General features: G+C 39.9%; 1 pseudogene; it reads left to right on the forward strand.

Annotated features, from left to right (window-relative positions):
• The first annotated feature begins 20,589 nt into the window (after positions 1-20,589).
• LOC114107825 (olfactory receptor 7A17-like) lies at positions 20,590-21,515 on the forward strand (annotated as a pseudogene).
• The last annotated feature ends 1,450 nt before the right edge of the window (positions 21,516-22,965 follow it).

Here is a 22,965-nt window from a genome sequence, read left to right on the forward strand (position 1 = left end):
AAGAGTTTGTTTGATGAACATAGCTGCACCATTGTTTGGGGCATATATATTTATGATTGTTATGTCTTGTTGGTGTATGGTTCCCTTGAGCAGTATGCAGTGTCCCTCTTTATCCCTTTTGATTAACTTGGGCTTCAAATCTATTTTATTTGATATGAGTATGGACACTCCTGCTTGTTTCCGAAGTCCATATGAGTGATATGATTTTTCCCAACCTTTCACCTTCAGCCTATGTATGTCTTCTCCTATCAAATGCGTCTCCTGTAGGCAGCATATTGTTGGGTCTTGTTTTGTGATCCATTCTACTAGCCTGTGTCTCTTAATTGGTGAGTTTAAGCCATTAACATTTAGGGTTATTATTGAGATATGGGTTGTTCTTCCAGCCATATTTGTTTATTTCTGTTACTAAACATGGTTTGTTTTCCTCTTTGATTATTTTTACCCCCATTACTGTCCTACCTCCCACTGTTGGTTTTCATTGTTATTTTCCATTTCCTCTTCCTGTAAAGTTTGTAAAGGATGTTTTGAAGAGATGGTTTTCTAGCTGCAAATTCTTTTAACTTTTGTTTATCGTGGAAGGTTTTAATTTCATCTTCCATCCTGAAGCTTAATTTCACTGGATACACAATTCTTGGTTGGAACCCATTTTCTTTCAGTGTTTGAAATATGTTATTCCAGGATCTTCTAGATTTCAGAGTCTGTGTTGAAAGACCAGCTGTTATCCTGATTGGCTTACCCCTAAGTGTAATCTGCTTCCTTTCTCTTGAAGCTTTTAAAATTCTCTCCTTATTCTGTATGTTGGGCATCTTCATTATAATGTGTCTAGGTGTGGATCTCTTATGATTTTGCACATTTGGCGTCCTGTAGGCTTCTAGGATTTGGGATTCTGTCTCATTCTTCAAGTCTGGGAAGTTTTCTCATATTATTTCATTGAATAGATTGTTCATTCCTTTGGTTTGAGACTCTATCCCTTCCTGTATCCCAAAGACTCTTAAATTTGGTCTCTTTATGTTATCCCATATTTCTTGGATGTTCTGCTCATGGTTTCTTAACAGTCTTGCTGAGCTGTCTATGTTCTTTTCAAGTTGAAATACTTTGTCTTCATTGTCTGATGTTCTATCTTCTAAGTGTTCTACTCTGCTGGTAGTATTCTCAATTGAGTTTTTAAGTTGGTTTGTTTCTTCCTGCATTTCTAGGATTTCTGTTTGTTTGTTTTTTATAACCTCTATCTCCCTATATAGTTGATCTTTTGCTTCTTGGATTTGTTTATGTAATTCATTGTTGAAGTGATCTTTCATTGTCTGATTTTGCTGTCTGATGTCTTCCTTGAGACTCCAGATCATCTGAAGCATGTATATCCTATATTCTTTATCTGACATTCCATCTGCTGCATCCTCTTCTAACGTTGAGTTGACCTGCATTGCTTGTGGTCCTTTCTTTCCTTGTCTCTTCATACTGTTCGCATTTCTTTCTGCTTGGTGAAACTGTTGTGCTATTGAGTTTTCCCCCTATATATTTATATTGCTCTTGTATAGTTGCAAAGTCTCCCTCGCAGGCGTGGGCGGCGGCTCTGCCCCTCCTCCAATTGGAGCAATGTGCCTACCACGCCAGCAGGCCGCTGGGCCTGTTCTGCCGGTTGGTAGCAGGTCCGCCTACCTTGCAGGCGCGGGCGGCGGCTCTGCCCCTCTGCGGGCTGCTAGGCTTGTTCTGTCGGTGGTCGCAGTTCTGACTACTTTGCAGGCGCAGGCAGGGGCACTGCCCCTCTGCAGGCCACTGGGCCTGTTTTGCCGGTGGGTTGCAGGTCCGCCTACCTTGCAGGTGCAGGGCGGGGCGGCTCTACCCTTCTGCAGGCCGCTGGGCCCGTTCTGTCTGTCGGTTGCAGGTCTGGCCTGTTCTGTTGGTGGCCGCAGGTCCGTCTACCTTGCAGGCGCGTGGGGCAGCTCTGCCCCTCCGCGGGCCACTGGGCCTGTTCTGTTGGTGGTCACAGTTCCGTCTACCTTGCAGGCCCGGGGGGGGGGGCGACTCTGCCCCTCAGCAGGCCACTGCACCTGTTCTGTGGGTTGTCACAGTTCTGTCTACCTTGCAGGCACGGGGGGAGGGGGCGGCTCTGCCCCTCAGCAGGCCCCTGCACCTGTTCTGCTGGTGGGTCACAGGCCCGCCTACAAATACTATCTTACAACAACAGTTTTTGAGACATACATTGCACAGTATCTTCTCTCATACATGTCATTCACATTAAAAGAAGTTTTGACAGGTCAAAAGAATCAAATGAACTTTACCTTGTATCTCCTTTTTCTTCTGCTGAAATTGAATATATTTTTGAGTGTGTTGTTCTTTCATTCCTTTGCAATTCCAAATTGTTTGCTTGTATGGAAATTGTTGTCATTGCTGTTTGTCATTCTTTTAAAGAAAGAATTGGAGATTATCTCTAAGTTTGCTTTTTGCCATTTCTTTACTTAGGTATACAAGTATTTGGGGAAAGGGGTATATAAACTTTGGTGAAATCTATCAGCCAGGCATATTGCAGACTCTTTTCCTCTATTGCTTTCTAAGTATAGAAAGTTACTCTGCATGATTAGTAGCCATCAATTACCTCCTGTGCCTTTTGCCATCTTCTTGCCTATGTTTTTCCTGATCACTGCCTTTCTGCCTGGAGGGATTACTTCTATTTGGACGAGCAGCAATCATCTCTGCAATCCTGGGGAATGTATATTTTGCATTCAACTAAAGCTTGACTGAATCTTTCTCAGAGCTTACATTTTACACCTAAAAGCTTCATTATGTTTATGGAGTTTCCCTTTCTGTACAATAGGTATAAATATTCATTGTTACAGGTGAGGAATAAGAGAGATAATACATGTAAAGTATGTAGCTCACATGTATGGTGAGACTCCTAAAGGGAGCTCTGAGAATATTTCAATCACAGATGAGACTTAATTTCATTATTCTTGCCATTGTGTCTAGTGTCAAAAGCACATCTGAATGCATTTGTGTTTATATAGGATGAGGTAATAATGTTGGATACTATTTCTTCCAGTTGTCCTAAGGAAGTACCTACTTTCATTATTTTATTTCCAGGGGTTTGCCAATGCAATGTTGACTCATGTTGATGGGATTACATTATTTCTACTTTAGATCTTTTCATTAAATTTTATTTTAAATTTTCATTTAATTTCATTTATTGCAGTTATTTTGAATTCATTTGTTTGTCTGTCATTCTTTTTATTCTGCAGACCTTTAACTTCAAAATCTTTTCTATGTGTTCTAATTTTTTTAACCTTTGTGAAAATAATGTAAGTGAACAAAGCAGGTTAGAACTTTGCTTACATTATAGTGACAAAGGAAGAGTGCAAGGGAATAAGTGCATCTGTGGTAGAACTTCCACAAGAGTACATCACAGAAAGAAGAGGACAGAGGGCCATGGCATGTGCAGAATTTTAAAAAAATTCATATACAGTGGGCAGACCTCAGAGCCAAGGCCCTTGAGCTCATGTATTCCTAACTGGGAATAATCTTCCTACATGCTGTTGAGTTCATTTTTCTTGTATTTTGTTGGGGATTTTTACATCTATGTTCATTAAGGATATAAGCTTTTAGTTTTCTTTTCTAGTACAGTTGCTGTCTGGCCTACATGTGACTATTATAACACAGGCATCTGAATCCTAAATAACTGAGAGATATTGGGAGGGATCCACAGGATGTCTTTTAAATCAAAATAATGCATGATTCCATGTGCATGATCTGTAAAGCTGTCAATCTCATGGATGCATGGGACAGTGCAGTGTCTGGGAGGGCAAGAAAGAATGTGGGCTGATCTTAGAGGGTATCCAGTCAGGCTTATATAAGATCATTCATTTCCAGACACCTGATGTGCAACACAGGGCCAGGCAGTAACAAATGACACTCTACACTTGAAGTCCTGCTATGAGGTTAGATCTCATGCTAATCGTTTTTACCACAGAAAACAACAAAACAAAATTGAAAAGGACACTCTGGTGATGAGTATGTCTATAGCACTGATTGCATAAGAGGCACCTGGGCTCCGTGTGTCTGAACTCATCACATTGTACATATTACATACACGCAGCTCTTCAGATATAACTATCCTTCAGTAAATCTGCTTAAAACAGAAAATAAGGAACAATATGTGGACAAAGGACCCACTGCATCTTGAAATCACAACCTTTCAGCTGTGTCAAGGAAGCCACCTCCTTCCTCCCTGTTCTCATACTGGGTCCTTCTCTGATCTCCTCCTGTTTGTTCTGGTTGACAGCATGGCTTGGTTTTGAAAGAGCATCACCCACAGGACCTTTGCACTACTCAACTCTTCCAGACAGGCACACACCTCTGTGGACAATCTCATCATTCTATCTTGAGATCTCTACTTAAAAATCATCATATTAGCCTGTCTTGCCTGTGCCCCATAAATAATAGCACTCCCATCCACTCTTTTTACCTATCAATGTTTTCTTTATGACAATTATTACCATCTGATATGTTATAGGATCATTTCTTTTTGAAGTTTGTTTTTATTTTTAATGTTTGCACTAGTGCCTTATAGCTGTAGTACATAACAATGAGGTTCATATTGACATAATCACACATGCATGGAAAATAATGTTCCATTTCAGTTCCTAGTCCCTTCTCCTTCCCCTTTCACCTTGCTGGATAACACCAGCCTTACCCGTGTCTATTTATGGTTTTTATAAATTGGCACTTTATAGATGTATACAAATGTGGAATTCACCCTGTCTTTTTAATATTTTAACTAATAAATTGAAACTCTATGTACTTAGGGGATGCCATGTGTTGTTTTAATACATGTAGACATTATATAAATTTAAAATGGAAAGGCAGCAGAATACAACAGACACTAGTATGGCAATATGTAAATCAATGGATGTGTAACTGATGTGATTCTGCAATTTGTATACGGGGTAAAAATGGGAGTTCATAACCCACTTGAATCAAAGTGTGAAATATGATATATCAAGAACTATGGCTGCTTCCTCTTTCGCTTCACTCCGGGCAGAGAAGCTGAATGTGTAATCAGCAGTGGATTGTAAGTACCCGAGGTAAAGAAAGCTCAGTGTGCCCCGCCTTTTTTTCTTTTTTTTTTTTTTTGAATATATTTTATACAGGGAGAGTTTGTGGATTGGGATTATTGGCGGGGCTGTGGTTTCTGTGCCGAAAATCCATCCGCAGGAGCCGCCATTTGCTTTCTGCTTGCTGTCTTGATGGCTCTGTATGCATTGTCCGGCAGCAGCATCTAGAGGTTGGAGCTGGGCTGCGTGCCGAGCCCTGTCCTCCGAAGGCTGGACTGCAGCCTCGAGCGCCTCGGTGGCCTGTTCACCGCTGCACCTTCGGGCAGAGCCTGCTCTGGGGTTGTTCTGCACCCCCCTGCCAGGGGACCCGTGCTCCGGAGGAGGGGGACGGAGAGCCGCGGCTGCCGCAGTCTGGCTGGGCACAATCAGGAGCCACTTGTCAAAAGAAACTAACTTTATTTTTAGAACCACACACGCCAAACAAAACAGCCTCTCAGGAAAAACCCTCGGAGCCTCAACTGCCACCAGGGGCTTTCCACAAGCCTCTCTCTCCCACACAAGCTTCTCTCCACCTCCCACAATCCTCCTGCTCTTGAGGCCGATTGGCTGGGTCACGTGGGTGGAGCCAAAAAAGTCCCCCAATGAGCAGCTCCGTGGTCTGAAAGGGCAGGGAAACAGCCCAATGAGCATCACTGCAGAGGAGCCAATCAGCTAGATGTTGCTGGGGCCGCTGTGAGCCAATCATCAGCCGGCAGCTGGAAGTTTGCTGGCAGCTGGAAGTTTGCTGGGGCCCCTTCGGCTGTGGCTCTCAACATCTCCCCCTCTCTGTTTAAACAACAAGCATGTGGCTTAGGGACCGTGCATGCCTTAGGTTGTCCAATAGTACATATGGTCTTTAGGTTGGTACCATTGCAATTGGATCTTACCCGTCACTGACTACCGGTCCAGTATACAGCCACACCTGTGGAGAGGTCTTTGTACCAGCGGGGGGGGTGAGGTTCTTTGCCTCACCTCTGTTGGCCCCCAAATTTTAGCTGGACGATCATGACAAGCAGAAGGGAGGAAGATACACCAAGCCAATTGACGGCTCCTTTTGGAAAAATTGTACCACCAATGACATCATCAGCAAAAAATACCCCAACACTACCACAAGTCGCTGCACCAACAGATAGTTCACAATGCATACAGGTGAGTTCACAATGTGTCCAGGCAAGTTCTGCAAGCAGTTCAGTGATGGCTATTGCAGAAGCTGTAGATTGGTTTTATCTTTGACTTCACCAGCACTGGGATGAAGATAGGAATTCTGGCAATAATGGCTAAAGAAAAAATTATGTAACATTCCAGAAGGCACTAAAAGAAAACAATTTTCTTAACAATTTACATTGTCTTCACCGGCACTGGGATGAAGATAGGAATTCTGGCAATAAAGAATTGCTAAAGAAAAAATTATGTAACATTACAGAAGGCACTAAAAGAAAACAATTTTCTTAACAATTTACATTATCTTTAAGAGAATTATTAAATATAATGAAAAGGAAAGGTGAAAGTAAATAAACAGATCTGTTAACCTTCTTTTTTGTTTACATATTAAAACAATCCTCAACAGTTGTTTACCCAATTTAAATTAAACCATATAAATCACGTGAAAAAAATATTTGGATCCATTTTATCATGAGCGCTCATCATATATGATATATGGACATACATACATTCAAACATATAACACAAAACACAAGTGTGCACACATAATATAATACATACAACACATAACATTATAGTAAAGGCCTTATAACTTTTCACAGGTTAAATCTCCATTGCAATGTTTAAAAACTCTATAGTCAAAAAATAGAACTGATCAGCAACCTAGGTCTGTATGAGCTCAAAAAACAAAATAGAACTTCATGATATGGCAAAGGGCAATAATAAAATAGATATTGAAAAAAGCATCCTGGTTCTGTTGCAGATGTAAGAATAGCCAATCTGGAGTTTTGGATATCAGTTGTTATGGATTTGAGCCAAATCATCTTCTTTTTGGTCTGTAGAAATTGCTTTAGTTAATCTTTCTGGAATCCAAATTGGCTGCTGTTCTCCCTGTGGAAACACATAAACAGACCCCCGACTCCAGACAATCACTGGGTCAGGACCTTGGTTAATCTCTCTGGAATCCAAATCGGCTGCTGTTCTCCCTGTGGAAACACACAAACAGACCCTCGACTCCAGACAATTACTGGGTCAGGACCTTTCCATTGTCCTGTTAGAATATCCTTCCAAAGTACCTTGGGCTTATGTACATTTTTTGGACACATATGCCTTTCCGCAGCACTAAGTCCTGATGAATCCAAATTTAAAAAGTTTAGAGTAAAAAGGGTTATTTTAAGTTTATCTTTGGGGAATATATACCCCTTCCCAATTCCTTCTTTTTGCTTTAATAAGTACATTTTAATAGTTTGATGAGCTCTTTCAACTGTGCCTTGTCCCTGTGGATTGTATGGGATTCCTGTTATATGAGTAATGCCAAATGTTGAGCAAAATTGTTTAAAAGAGGTAGAAGTATAACCAGGGGCATTATCTGTTTTTAACTGTTTTGGAACACCCACAGTGGCAAAATTTTGTAAGCAATGAGCTGTAACATCTTTAGTTTTTTCTCCGGCATGAAGGGAGCCCATCAAAAATCCAGAAGAAGTATCAACTGTAACATGCAAATATTTTAATTTCCCAAATTCTGGCAAGTGTGTGACGTCCATCTGCCAAATATGGTTAGGTATCAATCCTCTAGGATTGACTCCAAGATTAACTTGTGGTAAAAAGGTCACACAATTTTGACATTGTTTTATTATTTGTCTAGCTTGTTCCTTAGTTATTTTAAAACGCTTTTGTAAAGTATTAGCATTGACATGGAACTTTTTATGAAAATTTATAGCTTCTTCTAGTGTAGAGAAAATATGTATGTCATGTGTAGTTTTATCTGCTAAATCATTGCCCAAACTAAGGGCTCCAGGCAATCCTGTATGTGCCCTGATATGTCCTATAAAGAATGGATCTTTTCTGTCCCAGATTAGACTTTGTATAGTGGAAAGCAAAGAGAAAACAGTAGAAGAAGGGGAAATCCTACCAGCATCTTCAAGAGATACTATAGCATTAACTACATACTGACTATCAGAAAATAAATTAAATACAGAATCTTTAAACATCACAAAAGCTTGTAAAACTGCATTAAGCTCTACCTTTTGAGCTGATTGTTTGGGTACTAAAAATGTAAAAGTTTGATCAGGGGTAACTACTGCTGCTGTACCATTATTTGACCCATCAGTGAATATATTTGGAGCATTCATGATAGGTGTTTTTCTTGTCATTTTTGGAAAAATTACAGGATGCAATGACCAAAAAGACAATAAAGGATTAGATGGTAAGTGGTTATCAAATGAAACATTAGATTTGCACATGATTATTGCCCAAGTATTTAACTCATTAGCTAACTCATCAATTTGATTCATAGTATATGGAGTAATAATTTTATTGGGAGAAATTCCAAACACTCCCTTTGCTGCTTTTATTCCTTTGAGTATTAATTGTCCTACAGCCTCAGGATACCTAGTAAGAATAGTGTTAGGAGAATAAGATAAATGTATCCATAATAATGGACCTTCTTGCCAAAATACTCCTGTAGGAATATTTTTTGTTGGTAGTACAATAAATAATAAAGGCAACCTTATATCAATTCTGTCCAAATGCATATTTTCCATATATGTTTCAATGATTTTTAATGCCTTTCTTGCTTCAGGTGTTAACATTCGGGGTGAATTTGGATCTAATGGACCTTTTAGGATATCAAATAAAGGTCCCAACTCTCCTGTTGGTATACCTAAATAAGGCTTTATCCAATTTATGTCTCCTAATAACTTTTGAAAGTCATTAAGTGATTTGAGTTGATCTACTCGTATTTGAATTTTTGGTGGACGGACCATGGTTGAGGATAATAGAACTCCTAAATAATTAATTGGAAAATTTAATTGTACTTTATCTATTGCTATCTCTAGATTATAATATTTTAATAAGTTTGTAAGTGTGGCATAACATTCTAGCAATGTGTTTTTATCTTTGTGTGCTAATAATACATCATCCATATAGTGAAATATTTGTAGTTCAGGATTTTGATTTCTAAGTGGCTGGATTACTTTGTTAACATAAATTTGACACATAGTTGGGCTGTTATCCATCCCTTGAGGGAGTACTTTCCATTCATATCTCTGATCAGGACCTTCATGATTCAGTGCAGGGATAGTAAATGCAAAACGTGGACTATCCTCAGGATGAATTGGAATTGAAAAAAAGCAATCTTTAATATCTATAACTAAAACATACCAGGTTTTTGGCAAAGCAGACAATTGAGGAATCCCTGATTGAGCAGGTCCCATAATAATCATCTCATTATTAATGGCTCTTAAATCTTGCAATAATCTCCATTTACCAGATTTCTTTTTGATGACAAAAATGGGAGTATTATGGGGAGATACAGAAGGTTGTATATGTCCTTCTGCTAATTGTTGTTTGACCAGGTCATGGGCTGCTTGTATCTTTTCTTTAGTCAGGGGTCACTGAGGAACCCATACTGGTCTTTCTGATTTCCAAGTAATTTTTATTGTCTCAGTGGCCCTTTCTGAAAATCCAACCCATGTCTGTCTGTTCCTTAATCTATTTGTATTGGTGCTGCTATACCTTGTTCTTGTTTTTCTAATCTTTTTCCTTTCCTAAAACCTTGTCTAGTCATAATAGTGGGTGCATTTTTGTTGATGTTATTTGTTAATGTCAAACCTAATTGATCTAGGACATCTCGTCCCCATAAATTTACGGGAAGATGATCCAATACATATGGCTGTATAGTTCCTTCACATCCTTCAGGATCCTTTCAATCTAATACCATTGCACTTCTATGGGGATTAGTCGCCACTCCTAGGCCTCGAAGAGTTTGAGTGGCTGGTTGTAATGGTCAATGTTTTGGCCATTCTTGATGAGAGATGATGCTAAGGTCTGCACCTGTATCCAGTAGCCCATTAAATTCATGTCCTTGAATATTTAGTTTTAGCATGGGGCGAGAATCTAAATTTAAAGAAAGCATAGCCCAGTCTACACCTGTGGAGCCTAATCCCTTGGAACCTCTTTCTACAGTACGAATGGAAAATTTATCATGTAGGCTGGGTATTATTGGTAACTGTGCTATTCTATCTCCTGGTGAAATTACTGATATACCCTTTGGAGAACTGGCTATAATTTTTATTTCACCTTCATAATCGGGATCAATTACCCCAGGACTTATCATAAGTCCTTTTAGAGTAGAAGAGCTGCGTCCCAATAATAAGCCTACTGTTCCTTTGGGAAGAGGTCCTTTCACCCCTGTGGGAATGATTTGAACTCCCATCTCTGGAGTTAGTACTGCTCTGGTGGAGGCGCAGATGTCCAACCCTGCGCTCCCTCTGGTTTGTCTGATGAGGGATCTGATGGACAATGTGTCGTGGGCACTACCCTGATGGGGTTGCTGGGTTCCTCCAGTGCTCCGTATATTTGTGGTTTGGGGCCCCGGAGCATTGGGCCCCCCTGTCCATTTTTTGGCAATGGAGCCCGATGCCTTTCTCCACGATATCGTGGATAAACACCTGGTCCTTGTTCATTTTTTGATAATGGAGTACCCTCTATGGTGGTTTGAGAACAGCATTCATTAGCCCAATGTCTCCCTCTACGGCATCGTGGGCAAATACCTGGTATTCTACTCCTTTGATACCTAGTTTTGTTAAACCCTCCACCAATGGGGCAATTCCTTTTAAAATGTCCTGTTTGTTCACAATTGTAGCATGTTCTTGGCCTGGCATCTAACGCCTGTTTTACTGCAGCTGCCACAATTTGCCCTTGTTCATTAATGTCTCTGGCATCTAAAGCCTGTTTTACTGCAGCTGCCACGACTTGCTCTTGTTCATTAATATCTCTACATAATTTAATATATGTGTTTAAATCTTCATGTTTCCATGGTCTAATGATATCTCTGCACCAACGATTCGCTTGCTCATAAGCCAGGTGTTTTAGTAATGGCATTGCTTCTTCTGTATTCCCAAAAACTCTGGTAGCTGTTTGAATAAGCCTATCTACAAATTCAGCATAAGGTTCATTAGCTCCTTGTATTACCTTAGATAATTGACCTTGTAAACCTCCATGTCCTTGTAAAGTCTTCCATGCCTTAATTGCATCTACAGCAATTTGTGCATATACACCAGGATCATATGCAATTTGTTGCTGCTGATCCTCATAAGGTCCCTTTCCTAACAACATATCTAGATTTCTCTGAGGATAACCAGCTGCTGCATTTCGCCTAGCCGTCTCCTTGCAAAATTCCTCATTGGCAACCTTCCATAACAGGTATTGTCCTCCATTTAGCACAGCTTTACACATATTAGCCCAATCTGCTGGCGTCATGTTCAAGTTGTTAATGGATTCGACCATGCTTACAGTGAAGGGTGCTTGAGGACCATAGGTTGTTACAGCCTCTTTTAGCTGCTTCACTGTTTTGAAATTTAAAACTTGGTAAAATCGCTGCCCTCCTGCCTCAAATACAGGGCATGTTAATATTTGAGATCTTGTCTCAGGATCCCAACTATCAACTGCGGGGGTTGGGGACCTCCCAGCATATGGAGGTGGCCTTGTTAATTGGATACTTACGTCCTCTGGTGATAGAAAGGTGTTAGTAGCAGTCTCCTGTAGAGGTGGTGCTGTTGGTTGGACACTTACACGCTCTGGTGATAGAAAGGTGTTAGTAGCAGTCTCCTGTTGTAACTTTCCCCCTGATGGCTTTTTCTGTTTTACACTTTCTTTCTCTCTCTGACTAGCTTGAGAGGCCTTCTCTTTTACTTGAATCTTTTCCTCTGTCTGACTAGCTTGAGAGGCCTTCTCTTTTACTTGAATCTTTTCCTCTGTCTGACTAGCTTGAGAGGCCTTCTCTTTTACTTGAATCATTATGTCTTCTCCTTCCTCTACCATTGTCTGAACTGAAGGCTTTGGACTAAGCAAACAAGATATGAACGTCCACAATGGCAATGTGCCAACTGGCAGAGTCCCTGGGCTTTTCTTTTCTATTCTTTTTAAATCTTCACCATGATGGTTCCATTGTGATATATTTAACAACTCCTCCTTAAAAAGCCATGGGCTACATTTTTGTATTGTATCAATGTATGCCCTGACTGTTCTTGATTTTACTGAGATGCCTCCTTCCTCTAACAATTTACTTAACACTCTTTCAGTTTGTTTTTTGCTAATTTCTGATCCCGTATTTCTACTATAATACAACCCAACAAGATGACGCCAAACAAAACCGAGACAGAATGAAATAAAAAGGGAACAACAAAAAGTCATTATAGCCTTTCTATCCTCCTGACATGTGCATCCGTTCTTTCTCCCTATCTGTTCCTCAGACGTAAATAGTTTTTCCTCAGATGTGAGCGGTTTTTCTTCCGTCTCACTCATCTCCAGGGACAGGCAACTTAAAACAAAAGTGAAGCAAAGTAAAAGAGGAATCTTAAAATGGCTACCCATCCTCTCGCCCTGCCCTCAGGGGCGAGCAGTTTCAATTACCCTCAGTCGCTCCCCGTGCGAGCCACCAAATGCCGCAGTCTGGCTGGGCACAATCAGGAGCCACTTGTCAAAAGAAACTAACTTTATTTTTAGAACCACACACGCCAAACAAAACAGCCTCTCAGGAAAAACCCTCAGAGCCTCAAATGCCACCAGGGGCTTTCCACAAGCCTCTCTCTCCCACACAAGCTTCTCTCCACCTCCCACAATCCTCCTGCTCTTGAGGCCGATTGGCTGGGTCACGTGGGCGAAGCCAAAAAAGTCCCCCAATGAGCAGCTCCGTAGTCTGAAAGGGCAGGGAAACAGCCCAATGAGCATCACCGCAGAGGAGCCAATCAGCTAGATGTTGCTGGGGCCGCTGTGAGCCAATCATCAGCCGGCAGCTGGAAGTTTGCTGGCAGCTGGAAGTTTGCTGGGGCCCCTTCGGCTGTGGCTCTCAACACGCGGCGGCAGCCGCTTCGGCCCCAGGGGCCAGGCACCGGGCTGAGGAGCTGCGGAGGCCAGGGCGGCTCTGCTATGGTCTCAGACGAGTGCGGCGCCCGTGAGCGCGGCCCAGAAGCGGAGGCGACAGTGGCAGGGTTTCATTTCTAGAAATCTGGAGTGGAAACAGAAGCAGCAGTTTGTATAATCCCAAGAACTTGCTTATGCCAGGAAGCTGTAAGGGCAACATGAATATCATTGAGGAGATCTAACATGGTGGCAGGCGCAGAGAGATCAAGTCTCTGACATCTTCAACTGTGCGGGCATAGGGAGCCGTAAACTGTCTAAATGCTGTTTGCTCAGGATCACTAGGCAATGCTGAGCTGACGTGGATCTGGGGTATACAGGCTGGGCCCCTCAGAACACACACACAGAGCCCGAATTGGAGGCAATTAAGCTCCAGTTCGCCTGCTTCGTGTGACTCAGCACTAATGATCCCGCTGAAATAATTGGTCAGCCCTTAGGAACTTACAGAGGTAAAAGCCAACCGAGCCTTCATAGGCAGTGGCCACAGTACTTAAACGGGGATTGGGAGAGACAGTCAGGACCCACCCGTTGCATTGGTCACCCGGCAAAGGGAACGAACGGTCACCATTTGCATGGGATACCACCATGGCAGAGAAATGGTGTCTCGGGCAGAGGAGATAACTGCATTGAAACCAGCGCGACAGGTGTGTAATCCCCTAGCCATATCTCTCCACACAGCGGGGAAACCTTAAGGGCCACTCCCAGCTCTCCTGTGAATGCAATAACCAGACCGAGGGAATCAGGAGTGGCGCGGGACTCGCGGCGCGGAACTCCCGGCTACCGCTCCCACCAGTGCTGACAACTGAGGTCTCTTGCACCAGCTACCGGGGGCGTGGCTACAGGAGGGCAAGCAAATTCGCTGGGGGATCTCAGCCCCAAGCTCTACAAACTTAGGGTCTGAGGGAGGCAGACAGGGAGAGTGAGCCCAGGTGTTCATGAAAACAGGGCTCCCAGGAGCAGCAGACCTGGTGTGTAGCCAGTATTGTGGTGAGCACCACAGGTGAGCACGGCCTGGCTTGAGGAAACACAAGACAAGGCCCTAGACACTCAGGATTGGAGACCCGCCCAGTCTAGGAGAAAGAGCTGCTGCACAGTGAATGGTTCCCACCTATTGAGAGGAGAAGCTTGGCCCAGTGGGCACAGCTCCACCTACTGGAAGAGAAGTTAATAGAACTCTAGGACTGCATTTATTATTATTATTATTATCATTTTATTTTCTTTTTCTTTTTTTTCTTCTTTTTCTTTCATTTTCAATTTTTATTTGTTGTTGTTCTTTAACTTTTTTTCAATGTTTCTAATTTTTTTTTAATTTTTTAATTTTATTATTATTATTATTTAAATTTTAATTTTAATTTTATTTATTATCATTATTATTTTTGTTAAAAAAATTTTTTTCATCTTTTCTTTCTTTCTTTATTATCTAATCTTTGTTATTTTTGTTTCTTTTGTCTTTTCATTTCTTTTCAATTTTCTTATTCCCCCTTCCTTGAATTCTACCTGCCTACTCTCATTCTCTTTAGTGACTTCTTCCCTTCCCTTCTAATATCTTTCCTCCCAAGCATCAAATAAATTTATAAGAGTAAACAGTAACTCAGCAGTCAAACAGAACAAGAAGTAACATGAGCAGCATAAAAAAGCAAGGAAGAAAAGGAGTACAAACAATGAAGGACAGCCTAAATATTCAGGAGGACCTAGAGTCAGCAGAAAAATGGTCATATAAAGAACTCAAGGAACACCTTAGACAGATGGAATGGAACCTTAAAGAAGATATGAGACAGCAAATCCAAACAGTGAAAGAACACTTTGAAAATGAATTATATAAACAGATAAAAGAAGAAGTTAAGCATCTTTATCAGGAGATAGAGATTATTAAAAAAAAACAAACAATAATTCTAGAAATGAAGGAAACGATAAACCAAATTAAAAACTCAATTGAGAGTATCACTAAAAGAGTGGAGCAAGTAGAAGCCAGAACATCAGATAATGAAGACAAAATATATCATCTTGAAAAGAGCCTAGCCAACTCAGAAATGCTGGTTAAAAACCACGAGAAAAACATCCAAGAGATATGGGATAACATAAAAAAAACCAAAACTACGAGTCATAGGGATAGAAGAAGGTACAGAGATTCAAACCAAGGGAATGAGTAACCTTCTGAATGAAATAATTACAGGAAACTTTCCAGAAATAAAAAAGGAAATGGATATACAAATTGTAGATGCATACAGGACACCGAGCACACAAAATCACAGTAGACCAACGCCAAGACACATTGTTATGAAGATATCCAATATACAGAACAAAGAGAAAATATTAAAAACTACAAGAGAAAGGAGGCGGATTACATTCAGGGGTAAACCAATAAGGTTAACAACGGATTTTTCATCACAGACGCTGAAAGCGAGAAGATCCTGGAACAACGTATTTCAAACACTGAAAGACAATGGATGCCAACCAAGAATTCTGTATCCAGCAAAATTAAGCTTCAGGTACGACAACGAAATAAAAATCTTTCATGATAAACAAAAGCTAAAAGAATTTGAATTTGCAGCCAGAAAACCAGCATTGCAAAGCATCTTGAACAAAACACTAAACGAGGAAGAAATGAAAAACAATAACCAAAACCATCAGTGGGAAGTGCCTCTATAAAGACAGAGGGTGGGGGGAAAGCTAACCATGGAGAAACAAACAAAATTTAAAAAAAAAGAAGATAAATAATCAAACATGGCTGGAAGTACAAACCATATATCAATAGTAACTCTAAACGTTAATGGCTTAAACTCTCCAATAAAGCGACATAGGCTGGTAACATGGATTAAAAAAACAAATCCAACAATATGCTGCCTCCAGGAGACACATCTGATTGGAAAAGACATACACAGGCTGAAGGTGAAAGGTTGGGAAAAAATATACCACGCACACAGTCCTCGTAAGCAAGCAGGGGTGGCCATCCTCATATCGAATAAAATTGACTTCAAGACTAAATTAATCAAAAGGGATAAGGAAGGACATTATATACTGTTAAAAGGAACCATTCACCAACAAGACATAACAATTATCAATATTTATGCACCAAATAATGGTGCTGCGACGTTCATAAAACAAATTCTCCTCAAGTTCAAGAATCAAATAGACCACAACCCAATAATTATGGGTGACTTCAACACACCTCTCTCACAATTGGACAGATCCTCCAAACAAAAGCTGAATAAAGAAACTATAGAACTCAATATCACAATCAACAACCTAGACTTAACTGACATATATAGAATATATCAACCATCATCAAGTGGATATACTTTTTTCTCAGCAGCACATGGATCCTTCTCAAAAATAGACCATATATTATGCCATAGAGCAACCCTCAGTAAATATAGAGGGGTGGAGATAATACCATGCATTTTATCTGATCATAATGGAATGAAACTGGAAATCAATGATAAAAGAAGGAAGGAAAAATCCTACATCACATGGAAAATGAACAATGTTACTGAATAGATCAATGGGTTACAGAAGACATAAAGGAGGAAATCAAAAAATTCTTAGAGATAAATGAAAATACAGACACAACATATCGGAATCTATGGGACACAATGAAAGCAGTTTTAAGAGGGAAATTCATCACCTGGAGGTCATTCCTCAAAAAAAGGAAAAACCAACAAATAAATGAGCTCACACTTCATCTCAAAGCCCTAGAAAAGGAAGAGCAAAACAACAGCAAATGTAGCAGAAGGCAAGAAATAATTAAAATCAGAGCGGAAATCAACGAAATTGAAACAAAAGAAACTATTGAAAAAATTAACAAAACTAAAAGTTGGTTCTTTGAAAAAATAAATAAGATCGACAGACCCTTAGCCATGCTAACGAAGAGAAGAAGAGAGAGAACTCAAATTACTAACATACGGGATGAAAAAGGCAATATCACAACAGACACTACAGAAATACAGAAGACAATTAGAAATTATTTTGAAAACCTATATTCCAATAAAATAGAAGATAGTGAAGACATCGATAAATTCCTTAAGTCATATGATTTGCCCAGACTGAGTCAGGAGGATACTCACAACTTAAACAGACCAATAACAATAGATGAAATAGAAGAAGCAATCAAAAGACTTCCAACCAAGAAAAGCCCAGGACCGGATGGGTATACAGCGGAGTTTTACAAAAACCTTTAAGGAAGAATTAATACCAATACTTTTCAAGCTATTTCAGGAAATAGAAAAAGAAGGAGCTCTGCCAAATTCATTCTATGAGGCCAACATCACCCTGATTCTGAAACCAGACAAAGACACCTCAAAGAAAGAAAACTACAGACCAATATCTCTGATGAACCTAGATGCAAAAATCCTCAATAAAATTCTGGCGAATCGGATACAAAGGCATCATCAAAAAAAATTGTGCACCATGATCAAGTAGGATTCATCCCTGGGATGCAAGGCTGGTTCAATATACGGAAATCAATAAATGTTATTCACCACATCAATAGACTTAAAAATAAGAACCATATGATCATCTATATAGACGCAGAAAAAGCATTCGACAAAGTACAGCATCCCTTTATGTTCAAAACATTAGAAAAACTAGGGATAACAGGAACTTACCTCGACATTGTAAAAGCTATCTATGCTAAGCCTCAGGCTAGCATCATTCTCAATGGAGAAAAATTGAAGGCATTCGACCTAATATCTGGAACAAGACAGGGATGCCCTCTATCACCACTTCTATTCAATATAGTTCTCGAAACACTGGCCAGAGCAATTAGACAGACGAAAGAAATTAAAGGCATAAAAATAGGAAAGGAAGAACTTAAATTATCACTATTTGCAGAAGATATGATTCTATACCTAGAAGACCCAAAAGGGTCTACAAAAAAACTACTAGAACTAATAAATGAATTCAGCAAAGTGGCAGGATATAAAATCAACATGCATAAATCAAAGGCATTTCTGTATATCAGCGACAAAACTTCTGAAACGGAAATGAGGAAAAACACTCCATTCACAATATCCTCAAAAAAAATAAAATACTTGGGAATCAACCTAACAAAAGAGGTGAAAGATTTATACAATGAAAACTACAAAACCCTAAAAAGAGAAGTAGAAGAAGATCTTAGAAGATGGAAAAATATACCCTGTTCATGGATAGGCAGAACGAACATCATCAAAATGGCGATATTACCAAAAGTTCTCTATAGGTTTAATGCAATCCGAATCAAAATCTCAACAGCATTTCTTGTAGAAATGGATAAAGCAATCATGAAATTTATATGGAAAAATAAAAGACCCAGAATAGCAAAAGCAATTCTAAGCAGGAAGTGCGAATCAGGCGGTATAGCGATACCAGACTTAAAACTATATTACAGAGCAATAGTAACAAAAACAGCATGGTACTGGTACCAAAACAGGAGGGTGGACCAATGGTACAGAATAGAGGACACAGAGACTAATCCACAAAGCTACAACTATCTTATATTTGATAAAGGAGCTAAAAGCATGCAATGGAGGGAGGATAGCATCTTCAACAAATGGTGCTGGGAAAACTGGAAATCCATATGCAACAAAATGAAACTGAATCCCCTCCTCTCGCCATGCACAAAAGTTAACTCAAAGTGGATCAAGGAGCTAGATATCAAATCAGAGACTCTGCATCTGACAGAAGAAAATGTTGGCTCCGATCTACATATTGTAGGGTCGGGCTCCTAATTCCTTAATAGGACACCCATAGCCCAAAAGTTGATAACAAGAATCAACAAATGGGACTTACTTAAACTGAAAAGTTTTCTCTCAGCAAGAGAAATAATAAAAGAGGTAAATAGGGAGCCTACATCATGGGAACAAATTTTTACTCCTCACACTTCAGATAGAGCCCTAATATCCAGAGTATACAAAGAACTCAAAAAATTAAACAATAAGAAAACAAATAGCCCAATCAACAAATGGGCCAAAGACCTGAACAGACACTTCTCAGAGGAGGACATACAATCAATCAACAAGTACATGAAAAAATGCTCACCATCTCTAGCAGTCAGAGAAATGCAAATCAAAACCACCCTAAGATACCATCTCACTCCAGTAAGATTGGCAGCCATTATGAAGTCAAACAACAACAAGTGCTGGAGAGGATGTGGGGAAAAGAGTACTCTTGTACATTGCTGGTGGGACTGCAAACTGGTGCGGCCAATCTGGAAAGCAGTATGGAGATTCCTGGGAAAGCTGGGAATGGAACCACCATTTGACCCAGCTATTGCCCTTCTTGGACTATTCTATTCCCTGAAGACCTTAAAAGAGCGTACTAGAGGGATACTGCTACATCGATGTTCATAGCAGCACAATTCACAATTGCTAGACTGTGGAACCAACCCAGATGCCCTTCATTAGATGAATGGATAAAAAAAAATGTGGCATTTATACACCATGGAGTATTACGCAGCTCTAAAAAATGACAAAATCATAGAATTTGCAGGGAAATGGATGGCACTAGAGCAGATTATGCTTAGTGAAGCTAGCCAATCCCTAAAAAACAAATACCAAATGTCTTCTTTGATATAATGAGAGCAACTAAGAACAGAGCAGGGAGGAAGAGCAGGAAGAAAAGATTAACATTAAACAGATAGATGAGGTGGGATGGAAAGGGAGAGAAAAGGGAAATTGCATGGTAATGGAGGGAGACCCTCATTGTTATACAAAATTACATATAAGAGGTTGTGAGGGGAATGGAAAAATAAACAAGGAGAGAAATGAATTACAGTGGATGGGGTAGAGAGAGAAGATGGGAGGGGAGGGAGGGGGGATAGTAGAGGATAGGAAAGGTAGCAGAATACAACAGTTACTAATAGGGCATTATGTAAAAATGTGGATGTGTAACCAATGTGATTCTGCAATCTGTATTTGGGGTAAAATTGGGAGATCATAACCAACTTGAATCTAATGTATGAAATATGATATGTCAAGAGCTTTATAATGTTTTGAACAACCAATAAAAAATAAATTAAAAAAAAATTTAAAAAAAAGAACTATGTAAAATTCTGAACAACCAACAATAAAAAAATTTTAAAAAATAAAATAAAATAAAATATATCAGTTCAAATATGTATCATATCTTTATGGTGAAAATTCTCAAAATCTTCCTTAAGCTCCTGATTTTTATTCATTTCCTTACATATGTGTATTTTTTTCTGCAAGAATCTTTTATTTAAAAAGCTCACTGCCTAGAAAGTGCAAGGATTATGGTTGGACCCAACTTATATCCCATACTTTCAAAAAAGTGTAGTTCATAAAACTGTATAGTATATGATCCATTGGTGAAAAGTGGACAGGGACCAGAATTCCTAATTAGAGATGGCATGGGGGATGCCTTAAAGGGAACCAGATAGAAAAATTAGTGATGTTAATTTTCTCTTTCCTGGTGTCAATCAAAGCACATGGAAGCACAAAATGACACAAAAATTTCAGAATTTCTTCTTCTGGGAATTTCAGAGAAACCAGAACGGCAGCCCCTCGTCTTTGGGCTTTTCTTCTCCATGTACCTGGTCACGGTCACAGGGAACCTGCTCATCATCCTGGCCACCATCTCAGATCCCCACCTGCACACGCCCATGTACTTCTTCCTCTCCAACCTGTCCTTTGTGGACATCTGCTTTACCTCCACCACCATCCCCAAGATGCTGGTGAACATCCAGATGCAAAGTAAAGTCATTACCTATGTAGGTTGCATTATACAGATTTACTTTTTTGCATTATTTGTAGGGATGGACAACTTCCTACTGGCTGTGATGGCCTATGACCGGTTTGTGGCCATCTGCCATCCCCTGCACTACACACTCATCATGAACCCCAGGCTCTGTGGATTTCTGGTGCTGGCATCCTGGGTCATGAGTGCTCTCCATTCCTTATTGAACAGCTTAATGGTGCTGTGACTACCCTTCTGCACAGACTAAAAAATCCCTCAGTTTTTCTGTGAACCTAATCAGGTGGTCCACCATGCCTGCTCTGACACTTTCCTTAATGACCTGGTGATATATGTTGCAGCTGTGCTGCTGGCTGGTGGCCCCCTCGATGGTATCCTTCACTCCTACTCTAAGATAGTGTCCTCCTTCTGGCAATCTCATCAGCTCAGGGCAAGTACAGAGCTTTCTCCACCTGTCCATCTCACCTCTCTGTGGTCTCCTTATTCTATTGCACACTCCTGGATGTGTATCTTAGTTCTTCTATTGCCCAAAATGCACACCCAAGTGCCACAGCCTCTGTGATGTACACTGTGGTCACCCCTATGCTGAATCTCTTCATCTGCAGTCTGAGGAGTAAAGACATCAAGAGCACTCTGAAAACACTCTTTGAGAAACTATAAAAGCTCTCATTATCTTGGACCTTCAAAACTATTGCTAATTGCAAGGTTTGCAACCTCAGAGCAAGAAAATACAATATTTTGACCAGATTGTGGAATGAGACCTGGCTCCTATTTACTTTCTGGAATCTCCATTTCTTTCATTTTAACTTCTCCAAAAAATGTATGTAAATCACCTTATGAGATTTCTGCTCTGACATCTACACAGCATTCACTGTTATTTGGTTGCACACTCCTTCAAATTTGTTTTCCATCATGGGTTGGAAAGATTGGAAAATCTCATTTATTTATGGGACAACATGAATTTCTGAAGAATGGTTTCTTTTAAGGACATAGATCATATCAAGTTAACTTTGGTTTAATTGTACAAAAATACTTTGCCATGTGCTGTGCTCCTCAGGTGGAAAAATCCCACACTTGACAATGAAGGTCATGTGCATAGTTTTATCCTGGAGGATATGTGTAAGGATCAACAGTTTTATCTTGGGTTCATCATTCCTTTGTGCCTCACTGTCTTTGTCTGCTTTTCCTAAGAATGTGAGTTTTTAACCAATTCATTTTTTTAACTGGCAGAAGCTTTTCTTCTCTTTATTGGGATTCTGTTTTCTTATGCAGCTTGCTGTCTGCTGTATCTACGATTACCACGAGAAAAACCAGTTATGTAATCTCCATCTCCAAGAGAAGGCTGCAACAGAAAGTAAATGAGAAATAATAGGTTGATTTATCTCACTTCAGAATCAGAGAGGACCTTAAATGTGATGAGATAGACTTGTGCATTGTTTATTGTATTGCTATGCAAATATGAATTTTCATACTGCAAACGTAATCACTGAAGAGTGGAAGAGTACTCTCCATGTGTAAGGGGTTTTGCTCACTGAATATCGGTGAGCAATACTTATTTTCCATTTCTACTTGAAAATTTCTAGTTTTGTCTAGAAAAAAAATGAATCCTTCTGTTGTTCTAAGTGAGCTATCCACAACTTTCAGAATTTTTTTATAATAACTAAAGGGGTAGTGAATGAGCAATATCAATATCATCCATTACATGGATGTCCTTCATACTCAAGAATCACTTCAATCATCATGACCAGAGCATAAATTGCAAACAATCCTGGATTCTTGCCCAGTATTATGATAGCAGGCGACAGCTCTCCTGCACAAACATGCATATACTTTTACTGAATCAAGCTCAGAATAAGTCCTCCCATCTGGTCCTATTTGAATAAAGCCATTACATGAAACTGTCAGCATTTAAGAATGTTTGTTATTCAATAATATCTAACCATCACAATAAACAAAGGATACAGAACAGAGGGCATTTATAATAATCAGCTACTTCATTTTTTGGCTTTCACTATAATCTTTAAAGACAACATGCTTTAACAGTTTTATGCTAAAGGTCAGGTAACAACACAGATACAGGTTGCAAGGATGAGCACTTGGACACCTGTGC

Source organism: Marmota flaviventris, chromosome 1, assembly GCF_047511675.1.
Source record: "Marmota flaviventris isolate mMarFla1 chromosome 1, mMarFla1.hap1, whole genome shotgun sequence".
Taxonomy (NCBI): domain Eukaryota; kingdom Metazoa; phylum Chordata; class Mammalia; order Rodentia; family Sciuridae; genus Marmota; species Marmota flaviventris.